Source organism: Hyperolius riggenbachi, chromosome 4, assembly GCF_040937935.1.
Source record: "Hyperolius riggenbachi isolate aHypRig1 chromosome 4, aHypRig1.pri, whole genome shotgun sequence".
In the NCBI taxonomy this organism is placed as follows: domain Eukaryota; kingdom Metazoa; phylum Chordata; class Amphibia; order Anura; family Hyperoliidae; genus Hyperolius; species Hyperolius riggenbachi.
The window spans coordinates 226,441,264-226,468,792 of record NC_090649.1 but is presented as its reverse complement, the minus strand read 5'-3'; positions in this window follow the sequence as shown (position 1 = coordinate 226,468,792).

The window sequence follows — 27,529 nt, the reverse complement described above, 5'->3', positions numbered from 1 at the left end:
AAAATAGGTCTTGATTTTGTCTTGATGGATACATTTGTAGGGGCAGTAAAAGAGGCCATTTAGTGAGAGGACCCTCCGGAACTCACCAAGAAAACCGCATTTAAACAGAGAAGGTAGAACCTTCCACCTAAAGGAAGAAAGTAAGGATATAATACAAGTTGAATGTCCGAGATACAGAAGAAAGCACAGCTGGCTAATAGATTTGCCTAACGTGTCCTTGGCACTCTAACCGCTACAATAGCATTGATTAATTTCACCCCTAAGGGTTTTTACCCTAACGACCAGAGCAATTTTCACCTGTCAGTGCTCCTCCCTTTTATTCCCGAATAACTTTATTACTACTTATCACAACAAAATGATCCATACCTCGTTTTTTTCGCACCAATTAGGCTTTCTGTGGGTAGTACATTTTGCTAAGTTTTTTTTTTTAATTCTAAATGCGTTTTAATGGGAAAAATTAGAAAATAAAGAAAAAAAAATCATTATTTCTCAGATTTCGGCCATTATAGTTTTAATATTAAACGTTATCCTGTGGATAAAACTGTCACATTTTAGTTGCCCAGTTGTCCCAATTATTAAACGGTTTAAATTATGTCCTTATCACAATGTATGGCGACAATAAATTATTTGGAAATATAGGTGTTATTTTCTGTTTTGTTTTTTTTTCCAGTCCATAATTACAAGCCCCTATGTAGTAAAGTAAAAGTAATTTTCCCTCATAAAATATAGATTAAAAAAGCTGAGTCCCTAAGGCAACTATTTATGTATTTTTTTAACTGATAAAGTGTGTTTTTTGGGGGGCCTTTTTTAGTGGGGGGCTTTGGAAGTGTAAGTTATTAATTTTATTAATATTGTGTATGTATGTATGTGCCTGTATGTGTAATTTTACTTTTTGGCCACAAGATGGTGCTAGTGAACACTGTCCCGTTTTACAGGAAGTGTTCACTTTTTTTTATATTTAACTAAACTGTTTCCTGTTTTATGAATGGACGTGGCCGCTGATATAACAGCAGCATACAAACTTGAGGGCAAAGACCCACCAACAGAATTGACAGTTCGCTCAACCAGAGCAGTATCCACCTCTTGGGCAGCATATGATCATGTCTCATCAGAACTCATACGCAGAGCAGCAAATTGGTTATCACCCAACCTATTTATACAGCTCTACAAGGTGGACCCAGCATCATCTTCAACCAGAGGTTTTGAAAAGACAATACTGTCCCTTGTTAATCCTTTTGAACATGTCTGTCAGAACTCTTAATTAGAGATGTCGCGAACCTCCAATTTTCGGTTCGCAAACCCTGTCCGCGAACTTCCGCAAAAGGTTCGGTTCGCGAAAAAGTTCGCGAACCGCAATAGACTTCAATGGGGAGGCGAACTTTGAAAATTTTAAAAAATTCTACCGGCTGGAAAAATAATAGAAAACATATTTCAAGAGCTCTAATACCTGGAGGCACACCTAATTGAGTGAAATACACATCACTGCTTGAGGACCTGCCCACCCGCCCTCCTCCAAGCAAGGTCCTTATACCATTTGACTCAGTTGTCTGCCTACACTAATTAGTTATGGGACAGCTGCTACACACTCTGCTAGGGAGATTTTAATTAGCCTCTTGTGGGCTCCCTCCTACCGGAGGGTCTCTTCTGCCAGGGAATTATACTATTTTAAAAACCAGTATACATCATACCATGGCTGGGAATCAATAACAGATCTCACTGTGTGGTGGGCAAGTCACCCTAACCACTGTACCACTACAGTAGTAAGTGAAGCTGGCCTAAAATTTACCATTTATGCTCAATGCAATAGAAACATTAGGTTGCTTAAAGGAGAACTGTAGTGAGAGGTATATGGAGGCTGCCATATTGATTTCCTTTTAAGCTATACCAGTTGCCTGGCAGCCCTGCTGATCTATTTGGCTGCAGTAGTGTGAATCACACCAGAAACAAGCATGCAGCTAATCTTGTCAGATCTTACAAAAATGTCAAACACCAGATCTGCTGCATGCTTGTTCAGGGTCTAGGGCTAAAAGTATTGGAGGCAGAGGATCTGCGGGATAGCCAGGTAACTGGTATTGCTTAAAAGGAAATCAATATGGTAGCCTCCATATACCTTTCACTACAGTTCTCCTTTAAAGGGAACCTTAACTGAGAGTGATATGGATGTTTCCTGTAAGCAATACCAGTTGCCTGGCAGTCCAGCTGATCTTTGTGACTACAATAGTGGCTGAATAACACCCTGAAACAAGCATGCAGCTAATCCAGTCTGACTTCAGTCAGAGCACCTGATCTGCATGCTTGTTCAGGGGCTGTGGCTAAAAGTATTAGAGACACAGGATCAGCAGGCGATTCAGGCAACTGGTATTATTTTAAAAGGAAAAATCCATATCCTTCTCCGTTTAGGTTCCCTTTAAGGATTTGTAGAATAAAAGCCAACTCACAATGGCTGGGATTTGAACCTGGGTCTCACTGTGTGGTGGGCATGCACCCTAACCACTGTACCAACTGAAGCTGGCCTAAAAATTACCATTTATGCTCAATACAAGAGAAAAAGTAGACAAGACAAATAACATTTATATCACACTTTTCTCCTGGCGGACTCAAAGCACCAGAGCTGCAGCCACTAGGGCATTCTCTATAGGCAGTAGCAGTGTTAGGAAGACTTGCCTAAGGTCTCCTACTGAATAGGTGCTGGCTTACTGAACAGACAGAGCTGAGATTTGAACTCTGGTCTCCTGTGTCAGAGGCAGAGCGCTTAACCATTACACCATGCAGCCACTGCTTACAGATATGTAGCCAGACATGGCCTTGTCTTCAACAGTTGTCAAGAGAAAAATTAGACAAGATAGCAGTGTTAGGAAGACTTGCCTAAGGTCTCCTACTGAATAGGTGCTGGCTTACTGAACAGACAGAGCTGAGATTTGAACTCTGGTCTCCTGTGTCAGAAGCAGCGCCCTTAACCATTACACCATGCAGCCACTGCTTACAGATATGTAGCCAGACATGGCCTTCTCTTTTGTGTTCAACAGTTGTCCAAAGAGAACCCCAGATAGCCAGGTAGATTCATATCTCTCTCTCTTCCTAACACTGCTACTGCCTAAAGAGCATGCCCTAGTGGCTGCAGCTCTGGTGCTTTGAGTCCGCCAGGAGAAAAGTGTGATATACATGTTATTTGTCTTGTCTACTTTTTCTCTTGTATTGAGCATAAATGGTAATTTTTAGGCCAGCTTCAGTTGGTACAGTGGTTAGGGTGCATGCCCACCACACAGTGAGACCCAGGTTCAAATCCCAGCCAATGTGAGTTGGCTTTTATGCTACAAATCCTTAAAGGGAACCTAAACGAGAAGGATATGGATTTTTCCTTTTAAAATAATACCAGTTGCCTGAATCGCCTGCTGATCCTGTGTCTCTAATACTTTTAGCCACAGCCCCTGAACAAGCATGCAGATCAGGTGCTCTGACTGAAGTCAGACTGAATTAGCAGCAAGCTTGTTTGAGGTGTGTGATTCAGTCACTACTGCAGCAAAGAGATCAGCAGGATTGCCATGCAACTGGTATTGTTTAAAAGGAAACATCCACATCACTCTCAGTTAAGGTTCCCTGTAAGCAACATGTTTCTATTGCATTGAGCATAAATGGTAATTTTTAGGCCAGCTTCAGTTGGTACAGTGGTTAGGGTGCATGCCCACCACACAGTGAGACCCAGGTTCAAATCCCAGCCAATGTGAGTTGGCTTTTATGCTACAAATCCTTAAAGGGAGCCTAAACGGAGAAGGATATGGATTTTTCCTTTTTAAATAATACCAGTTGCCTGAATCGCCTGCTGATCCTGTGTCTCTAATACTTTTAGCCACAGCCCCTGAACAAGCATGCAGATCAGGTGCTCTGACTGAAGTCAGACTGGATTAGCTGCATGCTTGTTTCAGAGTGTGATTCAGCCACTATTGCAGTCACAAAGATCAGCTGGACTGCCAGGCAACTGGTATTGTTTACAGGAAACATCCATATCACTCTCAGTTAAGGTTCCCTGTAAGCAACATGTTTCTATTGCATTGAGCATAAATGGTAAATTTTAGGCCAGCTTCACTTACTACTGTAGTGGTACAGTGGTTAGGGTGGCTTGGCCACCACACAGTGAGAGCTGGGTTCGATTCCCAGCCATGGTATGATGTATACTGGTTTTTAAAATAGTATAATTCCCTGGCAGAAGAGACCCTCCGGTAGGAGGGAGGAGGGGATAGGTAGGTGGGAGGAGGGAGCCCACAAGAGGCTAATTAAAATCTCCCTAGCAGAGTGTGTAGCAGCTGTCCCATAAATAATTAGTGTAGGCAGACAACTGAGTCAAATGGTATAGAGACCTGCAGAATGCAGACCTGAACAGTGATCAAAAGGCTGCCTGCCTGCGCAGGCAGCCACGCAGATCCTCACAGAGACTTAAGATGGTGCGTAATGGAGAAAGTCCACTACATTGAAGGTGATGACCCACAAACCTTACTTTTGCGCAGGGAAAGCAAATGGATTAGTGACCTGGGAACATTGACCCCTAATGGAATGAATGAAGCATTCAGCTTAAATTGTTTCCTGTGAGCTAATACTCACTGATTTTGGCCTGTCTCCTTAAGCATTGTGCCCGCCCCTGTGTGGGCGTGATTTGTGTAAATTTATGTCTTTTTAATGGTTTTGTGCACTTTGTTCTGTAAGTGTAACGATCGGTGTCAGCACGCAGAGAGAATCTGATTATTGGCGATCTGCAGTATCACCAAGAATGCAGATATATACCCGATTATTGATGATCTGCAGTATCACCGATAATCCGATATATTGCTAACCTCTGGACACCAGCAAAAGAACACAATAAAGACAGTAATATCACAGAAGTGTGGAAATATCCACCTCACGGCAATTCCTCAGAGATGTGGTTACCTCTGAATGGGAACCCTGTGAGTGAGATCCTCTACCCAGGCAGAGTGAGGAATCTCGACCCCTAGCAGTAATCGTCTGCTTGGGGCAGGCGTCTCGGAGAGGCAAGCCTCAGAGATAACCCTCCAGTGGGAGACGTTCCACTGAAGGGAGAAAGGTCAGACGGGCAAGGGTTCAGCAACAGAGATGACGGTAGCGGTACAGGAACGGAAGGCAGAAGAGTAATCGGTAATCAGACAGAGGTCAGCAACAAGAATCAGATAGGCAAAGGTACAAAAGCGTAGAGAGAGAGAGTAGTCAAGGATTGCCGAAGTCAAAACACAGATACAATATCAAAATACAATCCTAACTAAGGTGTGAAATCCTTAGTATCAACACCAGGGCACTGAGCTAAGGTCTGAGCGCTAACACAACAGTGTATTCACGACAGCAGACAACCTGTTACTGACACACAAGCCCCATATGTAGCCAGAGAGCTGCCCAGCACCACCCCAGAGCCCCAGCCAATCAGGATACCTCCTGAGCTCAGCTGACTGGAGAGTCAGCTGAGCCTCCTACGTAGGAGGTAAAAGTCCTGCCTCCTTGCGCATGCGTGTGACCCTCTGCCTCTGAGAAATGGAGAGGCTAGGCCCCGGGTCCGCGTCCGCCCGCGAACTGAAGTCCGCTTGCCACCATGTGAGACCCGCTGCCGTGTCACCAGTCGCGGCGGCGGTGTCCCTGCCAGCCTGCGCCGGCCGCTCCTCCTGAACGACGGAGTCCGCCGGCTGAGAAGCGGAGACCGCCGCCATGCTGCCCCGCATGGCGGCGTTGTCTCCGCTATGCCTCACAGTAACCACTTGAAAAAGACCTTTGTGTCGAAACGTTGTGCTCTGCACTGTGGTATCTCAATAAACAGGCTAATCTGCCTTAAAATCCAGGTGGAGACCCATTTTTTTCTATTTATAAAATGGTTATGCCATTTAATTTTGCAGATAGATAAATAATAAAATGTCTTATAAAGAGAGAAATAAAGATTTCTAGAGCTGATGGCTATAGTTATGTATATACTGTATGTGTGTGTGTATGTGTATATATATGTGTGTGTGTATATATATATATACATACATACATACATACATACATACATACATACATACATACATAAATACACACACATATATATATATATATATATATATATATATATATACTGGAGTACCGTAGGTCACACTACTAGCGTATTTCAGGGTACTTATGCGCTTAAATAATGGTTATATTGCCATGCGCTGTGGGTGCACGGCAATATTACCGCTGTTTGGTAAATCAACCCCTGTGGCCCATATGCAGTTCACTTTTTCACCTGAGTTTTCTCCTAGGAGATAATTTTTCATCTTTGATTTAAAATAACTTTCCAGCACTTTTCAATTTAAAAAGTAGGTGAAAAAGTAATATCAAAATTATTTTGAGTATTTTCTTTCTTTCTGGAGGCTTAAAGGGCATTTTATTGACAAGTTTAAAAATATCACCTAGGAGAAAACTCAGGAGAAAACATTAATTGCATATGGGTCCTAGTGATAAAATGCCACCAGCAAGCGAGAAAATACTGAAAGTAATTTTGATAGTACTTTTTCGACAATTTTTGGGTACTTTTTCAATTGTAAAATGTTAAAAAGTTATTATAAAGAGAAGATGAAAATTTTCTCCTAGGAGATAACTCATGAGAAAAACATAATTGCATATGGGCCAGTGTCTCTTCAGTAAGTCGTGTCTTTTATCCTGTGTTGATATCATAATGTTATAATGTTAATGCAAATTGAAAAGCAATGCAAATTGATAAGCATGTATAATGTAGTAACTCTGAACGTGCCTCAATAAACGTTGTTAAATATAAAAGTTAGAATGCCCATATGCAATTAACTTTTTCTCCTGAGTTATCTCCTTGGAGATAATTTTAATATTCTCCTTAAAGCGGATCCGAGATGAAAAACTAAATATAACAAGTGACTTGTCTATATATCTTATCTAAAGTTTAGATAGTTTACACAGCAAATCTATCTTCAAACAGCTTCAACAGTATATTCATATTTTTTCCTGTGATACAATGGGAGCAGACATGTTTTCTGCTTGTCACTATTACACAATCACACACACAGGCAAGCTTATCTGTATCTAGGCATGCTAATCTGCATATTCTGTGAAAACTCCACTCTTATCTCCTCCATTACACAGGCAACTGATCTGTATCTGCACTGCAGCTCTCAGATTGTGAAAACTCTGCCTCTGAAATCTATAGCTAGTAACACCTTTTTCACCTGCCCAGACTGAAATCCCACAATCCCTTGCAAGCGCCAAGGCACTCTGGAGAAGCTGTGGGTGTGGCTTATTTAGTTTATAGGAAATTAGGGTATTAAAACAAAACAAAACAAGTATTTGGCTTGAGGAATGCCCTATAAACTATATGTAAGGAACACAATTATGCAATGAGTAAAAGTTCATCTCGGATCCACTTTAAAATAACATTTAGACATTTTACAATTGAAAACTTGGTGAAAAAGTACTATCAAAGTTATTTTGCGTATTTTCTTTGGCTGGTGGCTTGAAAGGAATTTTATGACAAGGTGTGAATTTATCACCAAGGAAAAAAATCAGGCTATAAAGTGAATTGCATGTTGGCCATTTACTTGTGTGATGATAATAAACAGAGGCGCCTGAACAGGATAAAATAGATTAAAAACAGTTTAAAAAGGGAGATAGTGGTGGACTTCCCTCCCCAAAAAGACCCAAATAGTTTGTATTCAGTAAAAGTTCTTTAATCATAAAACTCCAAAATTTTGCTACACATTTCTTGGAATTCAACCTGCTTCATCAGGCAATAAAACAGTAGTAACTAGGAGGATCAAATAAATAAGCTAAGAAAATGTTCTGCTACCTGCAAAACATATTGTTTAGAAGTATAATAAATCATAATAATAAAAATGCATGAGCACAAACATTGTTTTCTTTCCCCAGGAGATTTTATGTTGTAAATACAAACAATGGAAAATACATATTAATCTTAAAAATACACCAGGGTATCAATGGCTGTTCATAAATATCTGTCACTGGACACAACCAATGTCGAAAATCACAAATTGTTTGCAACTTAAAGGACACCCGAAGCGAAAATAAACTAATGAAATAAACAACTGTATCTATCCTCCTTCTCCTAAAAATGACTTTTTAACCACTTGCCGATCGCGCACTCATAACGCGCGTCAGCAAAGTGGTAGCTGCAGGACTAGCGACGCACATCTGCATCGCCGGCTGCAGGCTAATTAATCAGGTAACAGCCGCTCGCGCGAGTGGCTGCTTCCTGTCAATTCACGGCGGGGGGCTCCGTGAATAGCCTGCAGGCCGCCGATCGCGGCTCACAGGCTAAATGTAAACACAAACTGAAATAATCTACTTTGTTTACATTTTTACAACGCTGCTAACAGTAGCAGCGTTGTACTAGATCAGCGATCCCCGGCCAATCAGCGGCCGGGGATCGCTGTCACATGACAGGCAGGAGCCTGTTAGAGGCTGCACAGGACAGATCCGTTCCTGTGCAGCCTCCGATCTCCGGGGCAGGGAGGGAGAAGAGGGAGAGGGGGAATCCTGCGGTAGAGAGGGTTTTGAGGTTCCCCTCCCCGCCACCCACACGCATGCAGGAGCGAACAGACCCCCCCAGCACATCATCCCCCTAGTGGGGAAAAAAGGGGGTGATCTGGTCGCTCTGCCTGTTGTTTGATCTGTGCTGGGGGCTGTAGAGCACACCCAGCACAGATATTCGAAATCAGCACTGGTCCTTAAGGGGGGGGGGGGGGGTAAAGGCTGGGTCCTCAAGTGGTTAAGATATACCATAGTTTTATTTTGTTTAAATATACTTTTTTAAGTTTTAGCGGTTTTATTGTTTTTGTTTAATGACACATTCATTGAAGTATGCCAGAGCTAAAATCTATGAGCTATTAACCCTTTTTATCTCTATCCTGCTCTCAGAAGCCATTTTCTGCTAGGAAAAAGTTTTCTAGTTGGAATTTCTTATCAGTTAGGTTCACAATGTAGTCACTTCCTGCCTGAGTCAGGACTGAGTAACCCACTTACATACCTGATATTTAACTCTTTCAGGCAGAGAAAGAAAAAAAGGAACACAGCATAGTTAATAGTGTGCTTGGCACTGTACATACCCATGTCTATCTCATCATGTCACTCGTAACTTCAGGTATCCTTTAATTGCATAACTGGTAGACAAAAGGCTATCCATTCATTAGCTAAATATGTATTGCTGTTATCCATATTATTACACAAGTTCCCCAATATCCACAGTATCAAAAGAAAAAAGCCAATCACAGATCCAACAATTAAGTATACAGGTGAAAATGGGGTATGTCACTTTAAATAGTTAAGAGTTGTAAATAAGTTTGAAATAAAGTAAAATAAAATACCAGATAAACAAATATATATATACATTATTATGAAATAGCTGGAAAAGTATTTAAAAAAGCCCATCATATTTATTTTATAGTAAAATATCTCCATCTAGTGGCCAGAATTGTACGCTACTTGGTTCACATAGAACACAGTGGGTAAAAAATGCATAAGATTGATAAATAATATAAAACACGGTCAATCGCATACCTTTGTGTTAAAAGTTCTTAATATCTGCACAAACTCTATACCAATCAGTGATAAAAGATAATATCAAAACAACAAAAATACTAAAATATCATATAAAAAATGATACTTATGGCATGAGAGAGAAAATAAAAATTAAACAGAGGTGACCAATAATAATAGTAAATTGTAGGGCAAAGCTGAAATATACAATTCAGAACGCGGAGGGGCCAGTGGCCCATAGAGCTCCGGCCTACAGGAGTTACAGAGTACTCAGCAAGCTCATGGTGAACCAGAACTCATTGGAGTGTGTAAGAGGCTACAATGGTCCTCAAAACCCTCTTACTAAAATGCATGGAAAACAAAAGTTTGCTTTGTTAAAACAAAGTATTTGCAATAATTCAGGTTGGAGTGAGCTCCGAGATGTCTCCCAGTGCATCACTGCTGAAATATGCAAATTATCCATTGTTGTCCCTGGAAGCTAGCCACACCTCCAGATCCACTGGAATTTAATGATGTGTCAGCTTACTAATATTACAGAGCCACAATAATCCAACATGCATACAGACTGTTTCGGATTGATTGATCCTCATCAGTGCATGGCATGGATTAATGTGGCTCTATGGGGTAGGACTTGAAACACCCAGAGGTACATAGTATGCATGTTGGATTATTGTGGCTCTGTAATATTAACAAGCTGACACATCATTGCATTATAGCGGATCTGGAGGTGTGGCTAGCAGGGGCGTACTTGGGTTATATAGAGCCTATGGCAAACACTGAAATTGTGCCCTCCCCACCTCGGTTAAAGCCCCTTTCCCCTCTAAAAACTGCATCCTTTCTCTTGTATATGTGTTATGGGTACCTGTGTTTTTTGGCTCGGGATATTACTGGAGTTACTTTTTTAGAAATATCTTTTATGTCCTCTCTTTCCTCTTTTCTAACACTAAGCCAAGTTTGCACGTCATACATAAATGGAGTAACCATGTTCCCCAGATAACAAAATTGATTGGAGGTCTGAGTGATGAGAAGGCATGGGGCGCAGCACATGGGCAGGGATGGGGGCGCAGCACAGGGGCAGGCATGGCAGTGGCACACATGGTGCTTGGCGCCCATGGCACGAGCCATGCCTACACCCCTCTAGATACACCTCTGGTGGCTAGCTTCCAGGGACAACAATGGATAATTTGCACATTTCAGCAGTGATGCACTGGGAGACAAATCAGAGCTCACTCCAACCTGAATTATCGCAAATACTGTTTTAAGAAAGCAAACTTTTGTTTTCCATAGACTTTTTCTAAAACTCTATATAACCTTTCTGAATACAAGGTTTTTAATGTTTGTAGCCAGAACATTTCTCTTTTCTTTCGAAGATCAAAAGCATGAGGAGTTGATTTTTGCACCGACTCCACAGCCCTGGACAGATGTACATGCTATACGAGGGGCATCTAGAAAGTACCATATTGTTTGGACCATAGGACACACCGGCTCATAAGACCTAACATTATAGGGAAATAACCAGGGGGAAAAAATATACTAAACCTGGTGCGTCCATGGTGCAGGAGTGTCTTGTGGAGATTATCCTCCCCCCTCCCCCCCCCCCCCCCCCAGCTTCCATAAAGGAAACCTAAACCATTTAAATGTTATAGAAGAAATTACCTTTTTGTTTTTCTATGTTTCTCCTCTCCTCAGCCTTTCTTTATTCTGTATGGCCGATGGTGATTTTTCCTAACATGGCGCTGCAGCCACTCATTTCATTTCATCTCCTGACAGTGCGGGAAGTCCCTTTTGTTTGAAGTGCACGAGCGTCTTGTAGTAACGCGCACATCCGTCCTACCCTTCTACACAGGATGCGCATGATCACAATTGACAGGGGGGCGGCTTTATTTACTCAGCCATGAATGCTGGACGCAGTGAGCACGCGCGCACGTGACATGAGAGGTGATGTGCGCGCAGGAGAAGCAGCCGCGCGTCTGCATTTTGAAAAAAAAAGACACACATCGGCGCATAGACCCAGAAAGGTCTTGTCGAAAGTCCAAGACTGACTCATTGACTGGCCAGTTGATGAAATATGCGGAGGGGGACCAAAGAGGGAAAAAGCAAGGACGGGACAAAAAATAAAAGATCAAACAATAAAGTAAGTGCATAATTAACTGATACAATAAAGGTATTGTGATTATTTTGGGGACACAGTTCGGTTTAGGTTTCCTTTAAAGGATACCACAACTGACATGTGGCATAATGAGATAGACATGGGTATGTACAGTGCCTAGCACACAAATAACTATGCTGTGTTTCTTTTTTTCTTTCTCTGCCTGAAAGAGGTAAATATAAGGTATGTAAGTGGCTGACTCAGTCCTGACTCAGACAGGAAGTGACTACAGTGTGACCTTCACTGATAAGAAATTCCAACTATAAAACACTTTCCTAGAAGAAAATGGCTTCTGAGAGCAAGAAAGAGATAAAAAAGGGGGAAATTCTTATCAGTGAGGGTCACACTGTAGTCACTTCCTGTCTGAGTCAGGACTGAGTCAGCCACTTACATACCTGATATTTACCTCTTTCAGGCAGAGAAAGGAAAAAAGGAACACAGCATAGTTATTTGTGTGCTAGGCACTGTACATACCCATGTCTATCTCATTATGCCACATGTCAGTTGTGGTATCCTTTAATCTAAGTTACACTGCCCAGCTACACTAAGCCACACTGATCACATCCAGCTACACTAACCCCTGCTGTCCCCACCATCTATAATAACATGCTGCCCCCACTATCTACACTAATCCCTGCAGCTACACTAACCCTTACTGACCCCACCATCATGCATGTCCTTGTTGCACACAGGCTCCTATATCATGCATACCTTGTGGTGCGCAGGGGCCCGGGTCACATTGTGAGAGGGCATCAGTAACCTGGAAGGGAAACAAGACAGGATGGAGTGCCTGGGTGGAGGCAGAGGACTTGAGGTGCGGTGGCTGTGCTCAGCACCCATTTGGATCATTAGATGCACTGACTTTTTGCCCCTGTGTTTGAGGTTTATGGTCCAAAAATATGTCCATAACCATGCATGGGGGCATTCTTGTTTCAGGTGTGTGATTCAGGCACTAATGGCATCCTTCATATCGCTCTCACTTTAAGCGTGCCTTAATACAGCGTAACCTTGCATAATACATAGTATTTTGAGCTCTTTCAGAAAAACAGCTGATAGCAGGACACTCAGGCAAGGGTCACAGTTTTCTGTGCATTTTCTGCATAGAAAACCTGAGTATCTATGTTAATCAATGGGCTTCACTCTTTTTTTTACTGGGCAGTAACTGCATGCATCAAACTCTGTCAAGCTTGTGGTTACTAACGCTCCCATTTGTTTGCATTATTTTGCAACTACAAGGTGCCTAACCCCAGCAACTTAGTGGCTAAATGGTGCATTTAGCCATTCGTCTGAGAGAGCCCTTACAGCACACCTGAACCATACTCAAAACTGCTGATTTTTACTTACATGGAGTAATTGGAGTATTCCAACAAAAATACCTAAAACACACCTCCAAGAGACCACTGCCTTGCTTAAGAAACTAAGGGTAACAATGCTTGACTGACCAGGCATGTCTCCAGACCTAAATCCTATTGAGCATCTGTGGGGCATCCTCAAAAGGAAGGTGGAGGAGCACAGGGTCTCTAACATCCACCAGCTTTGCGTTGTCATCATTGAGGAGTGGAAGAGGTGGCAACCTGTAAAACTCCAGTAAACTCCACAAGAGTTAAGGCAGTGCTACAAAATCATGGCGGGCACACAAAATATTGCCTCTTCTGGCACAATTTGGACATTCTTTACTTAGGGATGTGCTCACTTTTGGCTCCAGTGGTTTGAGCGGTGAGCAGGGGGTGCACTACAATTTTACCGTTACTAGCGCCTGTGGACCACTGCCCATCAACCTGTTAGCACCGTGGGCGTTACCATGGTAATATGCGCATTTCTATAGTGTAATGCGCATTACCATAGCAAAGGGCATATTACCGGGGTAGCCTCCAGGGTGCAAACAGGTTAATGGGAAGTGCTCCACAGGCAGTAGGGAAAGGGGCCTTAGTGATGTAATGCACGTTACCCTAGCAATGCTCACATTACCTATGTAACATGGATCAAACTAATTGCACAATGCATGCTACCTTGTCAGCATTTCTGTGCACAGCAACTTTTGTTAATACGGCTCTACATAGTCATGTTAGGACTTTTTTTTTTTTCAGCATGGCCTAACTAAGGACCCACTGTTTTCAAGCCACACACTTGCTGAGCCGCCTGCATACTTGTACATACTGCCCCTTATTTTCACCCTATTCACAATCTGTTGCGATCATGCCCACATTTTGCCGCACTTACCGCTTCTTTTCTTTTGATCTCTATGGCATGTGTCTAATTTTTTGTCCTCGACTTCTGCCTATCCTTGGTATTATCTTCTCTTTCTTTATTCAACCTTTTTTTATACTGTCCATAATTAATATAGTATGATGAATAAGTCTCTTATGCCCAGGCTAAATTGCTCCCAGTATAGTTTAGCCAGGTGTAGGTGCCCCCAGCATAGGTAGCCTGGTGTAGGTACCCTTAGTAAAGGGAGCCAGGCATAGGTGCCCCAGTATAGGTTAGCCATGCATAGGTGCCCCCAGTATAGGTTAGTCAGGTATAGGTTTCCAAGTATAGGTAGCCAGTTATAGTTTCCCCCAGTATAATTTAGCCAGGTATAGGTGTGGGGGGAGAAGCCACAGTACACAGTAAGTAGTCAGGCTGCGGGGAGGGAGGCCTGATTCCTCTCTCCTTCTCCTTGGGGCCCCCTTCATGCTCCCCCTCCATTGCAGAAATTTATGGGCAACACTAGCTGTCTTTTAATAAACCTTTCAGGCTCACGTGCTGCCGGGCTTGTCTGATTTCAGTGCCGCTCACTATTTCCGCTAACCAGGAAGTAGTGTGGCGCCGGAGACAGAGCAGCCAAGCGACACATGATCTTTGCATGGCGCTCAGACAGAAGGTGAGTAAAAGACTGCTACTGCTGCCCATAAAACCCTGCAAAGGAGGGGAAGCATGGATGGGGTCCCAAGGAGAAGGAGGGAGGAGTTGGGCTCCCTCCTTGTAGGGGGGGGGGGGGCCTGTGTGCCTGCTGCTTCCCCCCTCACTGCACCCCAGGCAGACAACCACCTCACCCTCCCCTCCCTAGAAACGGTGCTGCCTAAGTCTCTAAAACAAGCATACCAATTAGTAAAATAATGAAACAAGGTGTAGCATGCAACATCTCTGTGCTATGTGGCCTTTCCATTAGATTGCAGCAGACACTTTTTAGGTATATCGTATTTCTGTATGTTTTTATATGTATCGTTTTATATATATATATATATATATATATATATATATATATAATCATATATTTTATATAGTTGTGAGAGCAGTTTAAATGTAAATTGTGAGTATAGAGAAATTGAGGTTCAATGCAGGCTATGGGGAGCAAATGTTGGGTATTGTAGTAATTCCTGGTACAAGTATACAGGAGCACATAGCTAGTATATGGTATAGCAGTGAAGTTGTTGCTGTGTGCTACCTGCGCATGGCAATCTTACTACAGTTTAGTGAATTAGGGGCCATTGTAACAGCATTGTAAGAGGAAACTATCCTGTTGTGACTATGGGGTTATTTCACTAAATTTTGCTAAATTTGAGTTAAATTTGCCATATGCAGATAATATGCAACAATTTTAATGTTGTCTATGCAAGCAACAAAATGTATTACACACTCGCTTTATGTACACAGCACACATGGCAATATTACAGTGGTTGAGTACATCACCCCCTATATTATGATTATCAATAACTCATTACATAGTTCTAGATACAGAGTCAGCTACTGAAGTCTCTGAAGCATGGATGTTCATAAGACATCTTGAAGATTAACCAATGAGCACAGAGACTGTTCCACCAATGAATGTAGAAAGTGCACTATTTCAGAGCAGAATCCCTAGGCACAAGAGGTGAAGCACAAGTGTGACTTTTGAAGTCTGAACGAGAGCGAGGGAGTCAGGATATTTCACTTTCCACCCTGACCAGTCTCTCCCTCTTTCTTTCTTCTTCTTAAGGTGTCAGAAGGGAGTCTTGTGAGCTACATGGTGCGAATGTTAACCTACAAAGTATGAAAAGTAAGTGCAACAAGCCTTTTATTTTTTTTCAATTCTGCTTTGAAATGGTGATTCCTGGATAATAGATTTCAAATGTTAGTGATATCATTTTTGCTTTTGAATCTATTGTTTCAGTATTGTATACTCTATAACAAGACAAAGTTCAATGGCAGTACCTAAAATGGCATTATGTTGGCCTATGCTCTACATGTATAATTAACTTTATTACTCAGACCAATTAAAGCTTGGCTACTTCAGCTATTGGCAACACTGCTTATAATGTATCTGCTGTACCATTTCCTTATGTATTATACCTTTATCCTTTATTTACTATTTCTTTGTTTTTGTAAAATATGGAAAGCACATAATGGTTTCATTCATCCTTAAGGGAAAAAAAAAAACAAAATTAGCTGAAAAAAAATAGTTAGTAAACTATATTGTTATAAAGGTTTTTGAAAAAGTATTTAGTAAATTCATATTATTATAAGGCTGGATTCACAGTAATCAGTTGCATAATGCACACATTATAATGAGTGTGAGCTGCAATGGAGACTGGGCATAGATGGTAATACAAAGCCTGAATGCAGCGAGTTAGAATAACGTGATGCATTACAACACTGTGAACAGGCCCATAGAACTGTATGGTCAGTCAGTTGTCATGCAGAAATATTTCGCAATACCACAGACCACTGAGAACTAGCCCTAAATGTTTTTGAATGAGTACAGTCAGGTATAGTATTAAAACTCAAATCATGTTCTTATTTTGTAAAAAAAAACAACAACAAAAAACTAGCACATAAAATATTATTCCTTTGTATAAAAAAATATATTACATTATTAAAAAACACATAGAGAGGAAGTGGATACATGTCTGAATGTCAATCTCTTCTGTAGTAGAAAGTGATTAGCTAACAATGTCTGCATTGCATGAACTCTATTCATCACAGACATTCACAGAATGGTTTCTCTTTTCAAGCAAGTGCACAGAATTTCACAGCAAGCTGTGAGGGTGCAAGCCAATATTTGAGGTGGCATTTTGGCTAAACACACAGCCATAATGGCTCTTTGTGCATGCTAAAAGTGATAACCGTCAACTAGAAAGCAAGTTCATTGGAACAAATTAGATGTTCTATTACAAAACGACCTTTCATTAGCAAAGTGCAGTGCTAGGTACAAACAGTTCTAGCACTTCAATTCCTCTTCACCATGAAGATTAATGATTAAATGACTAAATACTCCCTCTACAAAATAAACTTATCGAAATTATATATAACTGCTTTTGTTGTTAATATTGCAATGTGCTGTTACTAACTTTAAGAGTCATTCAAAAATGAGCTTTGCTAAAAAAAAAAAAAAAAAAAAAAAAGTGACTGCTTTCCCCCCTGATTGGTGCTGGCTTATTTATAGTTCTATTTATAGTTCTGATAATACTGACCAAGAATTAGGCTGATGTATTAAAGGTTATGTGATGTTTAAACATCAAATATCAATATGAGGCCCAGTATTAGTTATGGGCCCTAAGAATATCTATGGGGTTTTTATGTTTGAAGACACCAACCTCTGGGCAGAGGTCACAGTGATCATAAAAATAATAATTAGCATCTGCAGACTATGGTCTGAAAATAATAATAATAATCTGGGAGCCTTTGGTCCTAAAAGGGGAGAACCACCAACATCATATCTATTTAAGGTATACATGATGCGATAAATCAAGACTAAAACAATCCAGGAAATCAATTTTGTTACTACATTAGCAGTATTACAGAACATTTGGAGCATAATAGTTTGACATTCAGTGCCCCTGAAATACTGTGCCCTGCCTAAACAATGATACTGCTTTGTGGCAAAATGGAAGATGAAAGGTTGAGCTTTGATTTATTACAGAGGTCATTGTAATTAATTTTGATCCCCTCATACTCTGGCTTAGTGATTTGTGCTTTCTGCTGGAATTCCAGTGTTCTAGTCTTCTTCACATCTTTATTTGCACACCTTTTCCTCTGTATAGCAGAGTCCTTTTAATGCGTATGCAATTAATAAATTGAGGATTTGGATGGAGATATGCCAGGTATCTCTAGGTGTGTGCTGCTTTTAAGTTAAAGGTCCTTGTTGTAAGATCTGAACACAAGCATTTTCATGTCTCATTGGAAAACCTTTGTATGGTAGGGAGATACTTTACAGATAACAGTAAATAATGTTAACCACTTCACCACTGAGGGGTTTTACCCCTTATGGACCAGAGCGATTTTCACCTTTCAGCGCTCCTTCCATTCATTCGCCAATAACATTAACACTACTAATCACAACAAAATGATCTATATCTAGCTTTCTTTGGGTGGTACATTATGCTGAGAATTATTTTATTCTAAATGCATTTTAATGGGAATAATAGGGAAAAAATTGAAAAAAATCAATATTTCTTAGTTTTCGACAATTACAGTTTTTAACCACTTGAGGACCCACCCTTTACCCCCCCTTAAGGACCAGCGCTGTTTTAGCTGATCTGTGCTGGGTGGGCTCTGCAGCCCCCAGCACAGATCAGCGTGCAGGCAGAGCGACCAGATCGCCCCCCTTTTTTCCCCACTAGGGGGATGATGTGCTGGGGGGGTCTGATCGCTCCTGCCTGCCGGGTGTTGCGGGGGGGGGCACCTCAAAGCCCCCCTCCGCGGCGAAATCCTCCCCCTCCCTCTCCTACCTGGCCCCCCCTGGAGATCCGGGCTGCACAGGACGCTATCCGTCCTGTGCAGCCAGTGACAGGCTGTCTCCTGTCACATGGCGGCGATCCCCGGCCACTGATTGGCCGGGGATCGCCGATCTGCCTTACGGCGCTGCTGCGCAGCAGCGCCGTACAATGTAAACAAAGCAGATTATTTCCGCTTGTGTTTACATTTAGCCTGCGAGCCGCCATCGGCGGCCCGCAGGCTATTCACGGAGCCCCCCGCCGTGAATTGACAGGAAGCAGCCGCTCGCACGAGCAACTGCTTCCTGATTAATCAGCCTGCAGCTGGCGACGCAATACTGCGTCGCTGGTCCTGCAGCTGCCACTTTGCCGACGCACGGTATAAGCGTGCGGTCGGCAAGTGGTTAAATAATAGATGCTACCATAATTAAAACCCACATACATTATTTGCCCATTTGTACGGTTATTACAATGTTTATATTATGTCCCTATCGCAATGTATGATGCCAATATTTTATTTGGAAATGAAGGTGCATTTTTTCAGTTTTGTGTCCATCACTATTTACAAGCCAATAATTTAAAAAATAACAGAAATATACCATCTTGACATACATATTACAAAAGTTCAGTCCCTAAGGTAACTATTTATTTATTTTTTTTCAATTCAAATTTTTTTTTCATGCAAGTATTTTTATTGGGTAAATATGAGAGAGTGTGGGAATTAAGTAGCTAATTTAAAATTGAGTGAAGGTCTTTTTTATTAACAAAATATATGTAGGTGTAATTTTTCAGTCATTTTTTATTTATGCATCCTGTAAGCATACCATTACGCTTCCAGGAAGTGAATAGTGGATGGGAACTTCTAATAGAAGCCGCCGATCATTGCAACGGGGACTTAGATAAATGCCTTCCCATTCATTGATCTCTGGGCTAACAGGTGGCAAGCACGCATGTGGGAACGTGCGCATGACCAGGCGGGAGCACGCACAGTGGCGGTGGCGGCGGAGTTGTGTATATCTACGCCCCTAGACCAAAGATGACGTTTGCAAGGGCGTAGATATACTGTACCTAATTCAATAAGTGGTTAAAAGGTTGTTAAGGAAACTAAAACATGATCTTATTCAGTATTTAACATACTGTTTGCACAGTAACGTGCCCATGCATAAGCCCATTGACCACTTGGGACCTGCCCTATTGCTGTGCATGTACTATAGTTATGGTTTAGGAATGCATCCATTCATTAAGAAGCCCCTGATGTGCAGCAATGCATAAGTAACAGAACATTAGATGCACATTTTTGAACTGTATGATTGTAGAGGAACTGGCTCATGGAACTTACTCAGCAAAGCTGGGTCATGTTAGACAGAAGTTTTCTCTTGGTTTTAAATTGAAATAACCAATTATGTTTAATCCATTTTATCAATTCTTTTTTTTTCACCTGAACGAGTATCTGTCTATATTAAGTCCATAATATATCTACACAATGGGCCCAATCCAATTCACTTTTTCTGCTACAATTTCTCCTGGGTGACATCTTCGCATCCTATAAATAAAATGCTTCTTAAGCCACTAGCAATCAAGGCAATGTTGACTGTACTTTTTCACCTATTTTTTTGGTACTTCTTCAAATGCAGAGTGCTAAAAAGTTATTTAACCTGTTAAGGACCACAGGCTTTACCCCCCTAGGTGCCAGGCTATTTTTACAAATTAGGCCACTGCAGCTTTAAGGGCTCGCTGCAGGGCCGTACAATTCAGCATACAAGCCATTCCCCCCCTGCTCCCCCCTCCCCTTTTGATCGCTGCTGCAGGGCTTTGCTTATTTTTTATTTATTTGTCTTTTTTTTAAATAAATATCATTTTTTTTAATTATTATTATTTTCCCACCCTCCCCCCACCAATTAATGACGGCATTCGGCTGTCCTAGGCATCAGCCTTTGACAGCCGATCACTCTTTTGCCTCCAGAGGGGACAACTGAGTGACACGGCTGTCCCCAGTACAGCGCTGCTGTAGATCGCAGTGCTGTACAATGTAAATAGACAGCGGTTTCGCCATCTAACCCCAGGACTTCACGCCAATTGGTGTTGAGCAGTCCTGGGGCTGCCACCGCATTCACACCAATTGGATTGGGCCCAGTATGTATTTTCTTTGGAATGTTTATGTCAGAATTTCAGTTTATATTGTCATTTGTATGTGATTATCATTTATTGTGTATATTGTATATTTTCCATACAGGAGTGGTATGTGTGTGTTATCTACATGGAATTTGTATTTTGATAACATTTTTATTCGAATTAGGGCCTGAGCCCACTAACGCAGTTGTGCGCAGTTGTGTCCGCTTTTCAGCAACACATCAATGTTACAGATACTTAAAAGTGGACACAACTGCATACAACTGCGCACAACTGCGTTAGTGGTCTCCGGCCCTTATAGAAGGCATCAATTGATGTGGGTGTGTGTTGAAAGAAAGTGGGGCATGGGAGGGTGTAGAGCAATGTTAACCTATTTTGGTTCCTGGACGTAGAAACTACGTCCAGGAACCATGCGCACTCCCACATGCTCCCGCGTGCATGCGTGCTCCCGGCCCGCGGTTCGTTAGCCAGGCAATCAGTGAATCGGGCTATGGATCCCAATCACTGATTCCTCTCGCCCGCTGAAAAAGCGACAGCTTCTCTCGGAAGCTGCGCCTTTTCTGGCTGTTGCCTCCCCCATGCGTCGCTCTAAGCGTATGTTACGCTTAGAGTGATGTCATGTAAACAAACTCATGGCAAACTCAAAAGTAATACTACAACTAAAAGTTAAAAAAAATGAAAATCAACACACATTTACATTATAAACATATTGTTTACCTCCCACCCCCCAAAACTACCCAAATAAAATGTTTAATATAAAAAAAAAAACATTACAATAAAAAAAAAAATGTAAATATTTACCTAAGGGTATAAACTTTTTAAATATCAATGTAAAGATGAAATATTTCTATATTTTTATTATTTTAAACTTGTAAATAGTGATAGATGCAAAATGGAAAAAATGCACCTTTATTTCCAAATAAAATATTGTCGCCATACATTGTGATAGGGACATAATTTTAACGGTGTAATAACCGGGACATATGGGCAAATACAATACGTGAGTTTTAATTATGGAGGCATGTATTATTTTAAAACTATAATGGCTGAAAACTGAGAAATAATTAATTTTTTCAGTTTTTTTCTTATTCTTCCTGTTAAAATGCATTTACAGTAAAGTGGCTCTTAGCAAAATGTACCCCCCAAAGAAAGCCTAATTGGTGGCGGAAAAAAACAAGATATAGATCAGTTCATTGTGATAAGTAGTGATAAAGCTATAGGCTAATGAATGGGAGGTGAAAATTTCTCAAGTGAAAATGACGGAACGCGAATGGGTTAAGTTCTGTGGACCTCCCAAAAAGAAAATTCTGGCTTTATTTCTCAACATGTTCTCCTTACTTTATGCAGAGAAGAGAAAGGGAGTGGAAAATCTTTTGGAAATATGTTTATACAGTTCTATAAGTGCCTTTGCAAAAAATATTTCCAAGCCCTTTCTTCTTCGTCGTCTTTTTTTTTTCGCATGGAGTATTGATGGAAACCTTTTTTACTCAAGGGACCTAATGCATTACATGACAGTAAAGGAGCCATAGCGACACATGCGTTACCACGGTAATGCTTATGGTGGCAAAGGGTTAATGTGTGGTGCTCCCCTGGCGTTAATAATGGTAAAATTGCCATGTGCTCCCTGCACACGACAACTTTACTGCAGTGTAGTGCATCAGGCCCAAGGATTGATAGCAAATACTGGTGTTACTGGTATCATTTTCATTTATTGTTTGTGTTTATTTTCTAGATAGAGACTTTCTTGTACACAGAAGATGAAATTCCCAGACGTAATTATTGCCCTAACTTTGCTACACATTGTAAAATGCCAAGAATCTCCCATTTTTGGTAAGTCAAAATGTCACAGTTTTATTTAAATACATTCTTAGCACATTCTCAGCACATTCTCTGTGCTGTGCTGTCCATGTTCCTCTCATTTCTCATTTCATTATCTCTGTTCCAGACCCTTCCACCTCTCTTTCTACCTCCACCCTATTTATCTCTCTTTGCTAATCTCTGTCTCCTTTTATCCCTTCCAACTACCCTCTTTTTGGCCTAGTTTACTGTGCTCAGTTGCATTGCAGAATAATTCTGCATGTCAACTCACTTGTGCATACTGTTCTATGGGCCTGTTCACAGTACTGCATTGTAACGCATGGCGTTATTCTAACTCGCTGCAAGTAAGCTTTGTATTAAAGTCTATGACCAGTATCCATTGCAGTTCACACTCATTATAACATGTGTGTTATGCAACTGACCACGGTAAACCTAGCCTATCTCTTCAAACCTCGGTATCAACTAGAAAAATAAGATTATATGAAGCATAATCGTTAGTGTTACAAAATTAAAAGAGAAAACTATATGAATGCTTTATGCGCTTTTTTTTTTTGCATACCAAGGTGTTAAGCAGAGCAGAGTTACACCAGTTTAAATTAAATGAACAAAATTAGTAAACGTTTTTTGCTAAGAGATAAACAGTCCTTAGAGTTGGCAGCTCGACTTACCTAAAATTCAATGAAGTTTGCAAGTTTTAATGGGCTGAATGACAAATTGCAGAATGGGAGACATATGCAAAACTCTAAACTGATTACTTCCAGTTCTTTCTAGGGACACTTAGGCCCTGTTTACACTTAATCAGTTGGTACACAGTTTTTTTTTCTTCTCCATAGTTAAAACGTGTTAAAGCGGTTTAAAACTCTGACAAAATATTCAACAAAAATGTGTTTTCCTACGTTTTATAACCCATACAATCATCATATTTGCTTTTGTGCACAAATATTATTATTCATTTAGAAATTATAACTTCCCAAAGTTCAGTTTATTTACTTTGAAGCTGCTGGTGCATTTTATTCATAACTGTTGTAATTCTGTTGTAAATGCAGCCAGCAGAGATTTCTGACCTGTGTTTCAGTTCAGGACTCATTAGCATAAATCTCTGCACAGCCTGAGAATGTTTACTTAATTGTATCAAGTAAATAATGTATACAGAAGATACGCTTATCACCAGTTCCCATGCGGGCTGCCCTTCAGGAGAAAAAGTCGGTCCTGTGATGTAACCCTTTAAATGCTGTTTTACTAACAAAAAACATTGTGTTAGTATATTATATTATAATATATTATAGTTAGTATTATATGCTGTAAATAATCTTTTAGAGCAAAGAAGAAATGCTGGGTTATATTCCGCTTTAAGTGTGAACTGTGCCTTAGGAAAACATGGGCATTACTTTGAAAATCAGTTGTCCTTTCAGTTATAACTGAGAGCAACTGATTAAGTGTAAATGAGGCCTTACAAATGAGGCTATGCCATTTAACCACTTGCCGACCGCGCACTATTAACGCGTGTCAGCAAAGTGGTAGCTGCAGGACTAGCGACGCACATCTGCATCGCCGGCTGCCGGCTAGTTAATCAGGTAACAGCCGCTCGCGCGAGTGGCTGCTTCCTGTCAATTCACTGCGGGGGGCTCCGTGAATAGCCTGCGGGCCGCCGATCGCGGCTCGCAGGCTAAATGTAAACACAAGCGGAAATAATCCGCTTTGTTTACATTTGTACAACGCTGCTAACGGTAGCAGCGTTGTACTAGATCAGCGATCCCTGGCCAATCAGCGGCCGGGGATCGCTGTCACATGACAGGCAGGAGCCTGTTAGAGGCTGCACAGGACAGATCCGTTCCTGTGCAGCCTCCGATTTCCGGGGCAGGGAGGGAGGAGAGGGAGAGGGGGAATCCTGCAGTGGAGGGGGCTTTGAGGTGCCCCCCCCCCCGCCAGCCACACGCAGGCAGGAGCGATCAGACCCCCCAGCACATCATCCCCCTAGTGGGGAAAAAAGGGAGCGATTTGGTCGCTCTGCCTGTTGTTTGATCTGTGCTGGGGTCTGTAGAGCCCACCCAGCACAGATCTTCTAAATGAGCGCTGGTCCTTAAGGGGGGGGGGGGGGGGGGTAAAGGCTGGGTCCTCAAGTGGTTAAGAATATCTTTGTAGAATAAGCAACACTTTATCTCTGCCAGCACTAGATTTGCTTTATGCACTGACAAATCAGTGGACACTTTGTTCAGTCACCTGAAATGGTACCAACAAATGTGTCAATTTCTGTACATGGGGGACTTATTAGCATTCAAAAAAAATATTAATACAAAGGGCTTGATTCACTAAGACAAATAGCATGCCTTATCTGAGTTAACACACCTTATCAGAGTAGCATAAGGAGCACTATGAACTTATGCCTGCTGATTGGCAATGACGAGAGCTCCACTCGTCCTGCCCTGAGCCCCTGCGGGGTCCAATCAATTTAAAGGACATTATCCCCACACTTTGATTGGCCCAATAGGCTGCCTGTCAAGTTTCCTGTCAAGTGACAGGCAGCCTATTGGGCCAATCAAAGTGCGGGGATAATATCCTTCAAAGTGATTGGACTCGCAGGGGCTCAGGACAGGACGAGTGGAGCTCTCGTCATTGCCACTTAGCAGGTATAAGTTTGTAGCGCTCGCTATGCTACTCTGATAAGGTGTGTTAACTCTGATAAGGTGTGTTAACTTTGATACGGCATGTTAACATTGATAAGCCGTGTTAACTCTAATAAGACATGTTATTTGTCTTAGTGAATCAATCCCATGGAGTGTTAACAGGGTAAAGAGATATGATGAAAAAGACTGATGCCTCAATGTGTGTACAGAGTCATGCTTTTTCTTGAAATTATCTAAAAAAGTTATTGATTTTTTTCCCCCCTAGTATATGACTTTCTACAAGAACTCAGGCTTTCAACAGTCCCAGAAACTGTAAATGGTTCCAACCCAGAAATATCTGCTATCCGTATAAAGTCTCCTGTGTACCTGAAGAAGAGAGATAGGTATGTTTTACATAGGATTAAGGCAGGGTTCACGCATATTGAAATGACCAATTTAAAAATAAATAAATACCGCACGCATGTAATGTATTTCAATGACACAGCATTTTATTTGTAGTCGTCTGCAAAATTTGCATTCACAATTTTTCTGAATTTAAAATATGGACAGCTGGTCTGTTTATTTTTGTGTGTAATTTGTGCTTCAAATCTTAAGTGTGGTCTTCTTCATTGGCCAATCACTAACCACTTTTACCACCTCCATGTAGTATAAGAGCTTACCTACACAATCCGTTCATGATATTTGAAATCTATTAACCCTCATACTACATGGAGGTGGTAAATCTGGCCAGACATTGGCCAATCAAAATTGAAGGTGTGTGCCAGGTTTGCATACACACATCCAGTTTTCATTGGCCAAAGATTTGATAACTTTACCATCTCCATCAAGTTTATGAAGCCACAGAGGAGCTTGAAATTGGTGCTAAACACAAGCTCCTCCTATTTAGAGGGCTGATCTTTGGTTAACCCTTTGCCATCAATTGCTACCACCTCAGGCAATGATAGGACAGGGCATTCTCTTGCTGGAGGAAAGCTCTTAGTGCACACTCTATACATCGCACAGAAGCCCACTCCACTTGAGTAGCTGAGCTTTGCTCAATCCCTGCATTCACTACCATTTCTTTCAATGAGGGGGCTGGATATTCTCTGCTTTCTCATTCATCGGCCAGACCACATGACAATTCTATCATCAAATGTGCATCAAAAACCAATGGAAAGCTGGTTACCAGAAGAGGAACATCACTATTCATCTCAATGGTTCTCTTCCCCTCCATAAAGTGAATAAAGATGTCAAATAGACCAATGTTTCTTTTTGCAACTTGTGCAGTGTGCAGTGATACAGGGTGAACTGATCTATCACTGCTTTAACCTCCTTGGCAGTATGATTAGTTCTGGATTTTAGGATCTAAAAGCAGTGCATTTTTCTCCTTTTAGACATTACATTTCAGAACTACCATGTTTTCGGACTAAAAGACGCTCTGGACTATAAGATGCACCTAGGTTATGAGGACAAAAACCAAGGAAAAAAAATTATACTAAACCTGGTGTGTCCATGGTCCAGGAGCATCTTATGGACCTTCTCCCCTCAATTATTGTCCCCCTTGTGCCTTCCTTTTACCCTTTGTGTCCCAGTTTCCTCCTGTGTTCTCCATCCACCTTTGTCCTGTGTCCTCTGTCCCCGTGTGTCCTGTGTCAACCTGCATCCTCTGTCCCCCTGTGTCCTCCTCCTGTGTTATCGTGCGTCCTCTGTCCTTGATCTTCCTGTGTCAGTTATCCCCCTGTTCTCCACCCCCCTGTCCCCATCAGTGTGCTGTCCCCCATCTTCCTGTCACCTCTGGTGTACTGTCCCCTATTCCCCTATGCTGTATATTTGTGCTGGAAGCTTACCGGTATCCAAGATAGATCACCTGTTTGGCCCCGTGGATGAGTTCCCCCTGCTTCCCCCATCCTGGGGGGCCTGTGCATGCCAGGCTTTGGACACTGGTGCGCTTGTCAGGTGGTTCCGAGTCAGCTGAGCTGTGGCCATCTTCCTCATGGTCCGTCTAACCATTGCTGCTCCATGAGGAACCGGGTGGACGGCACACCACATGGCTACCATTGCAGAGTCACCTCCTCTGGCAGGGTCGAGCACACCGACAATTGTGGGTCCCTGCATCCACGCGAGTGCATCACGTGGCTGCCTGGTTGGCGATGCTCGGGACACGAGTGTAAGAGTGCCACCCACGTTCTGCAACAACTGCGATCCCTGCTGCTTGTTCCATCCTTCACTTCCGCTGCATGGACTGCTGAGACCCAGGATACCAGACAGTGGTGCATGCCAAGAGACACCATCTATGCCCAGAGAAAACATAATTTGCATCATATCACTGCAATCCCTGCTACTAAGGAAGTGCAGTGATTGTCCCCAATGACGAAGCCTTGGTCCCGCTGTTGAGACCATCGCATCCAGTCAGGAGAGGGAGCCGTGGGCGGCCATGATTGGCAGGCTGGGACAGCGCCCCCCACCTGATTCATTAATATGTCCTCTGCTGACATTACCATACTTATGTAACTTGCGGCGTGCAGCATATGATGCTTTATCTGGGCATAGATGGTGTCTCTGGCGTGCACCACTGTCTGATATCCTGGGTCTCAGCAGTCCAGGCAGTGGCGGTGATAGATGGA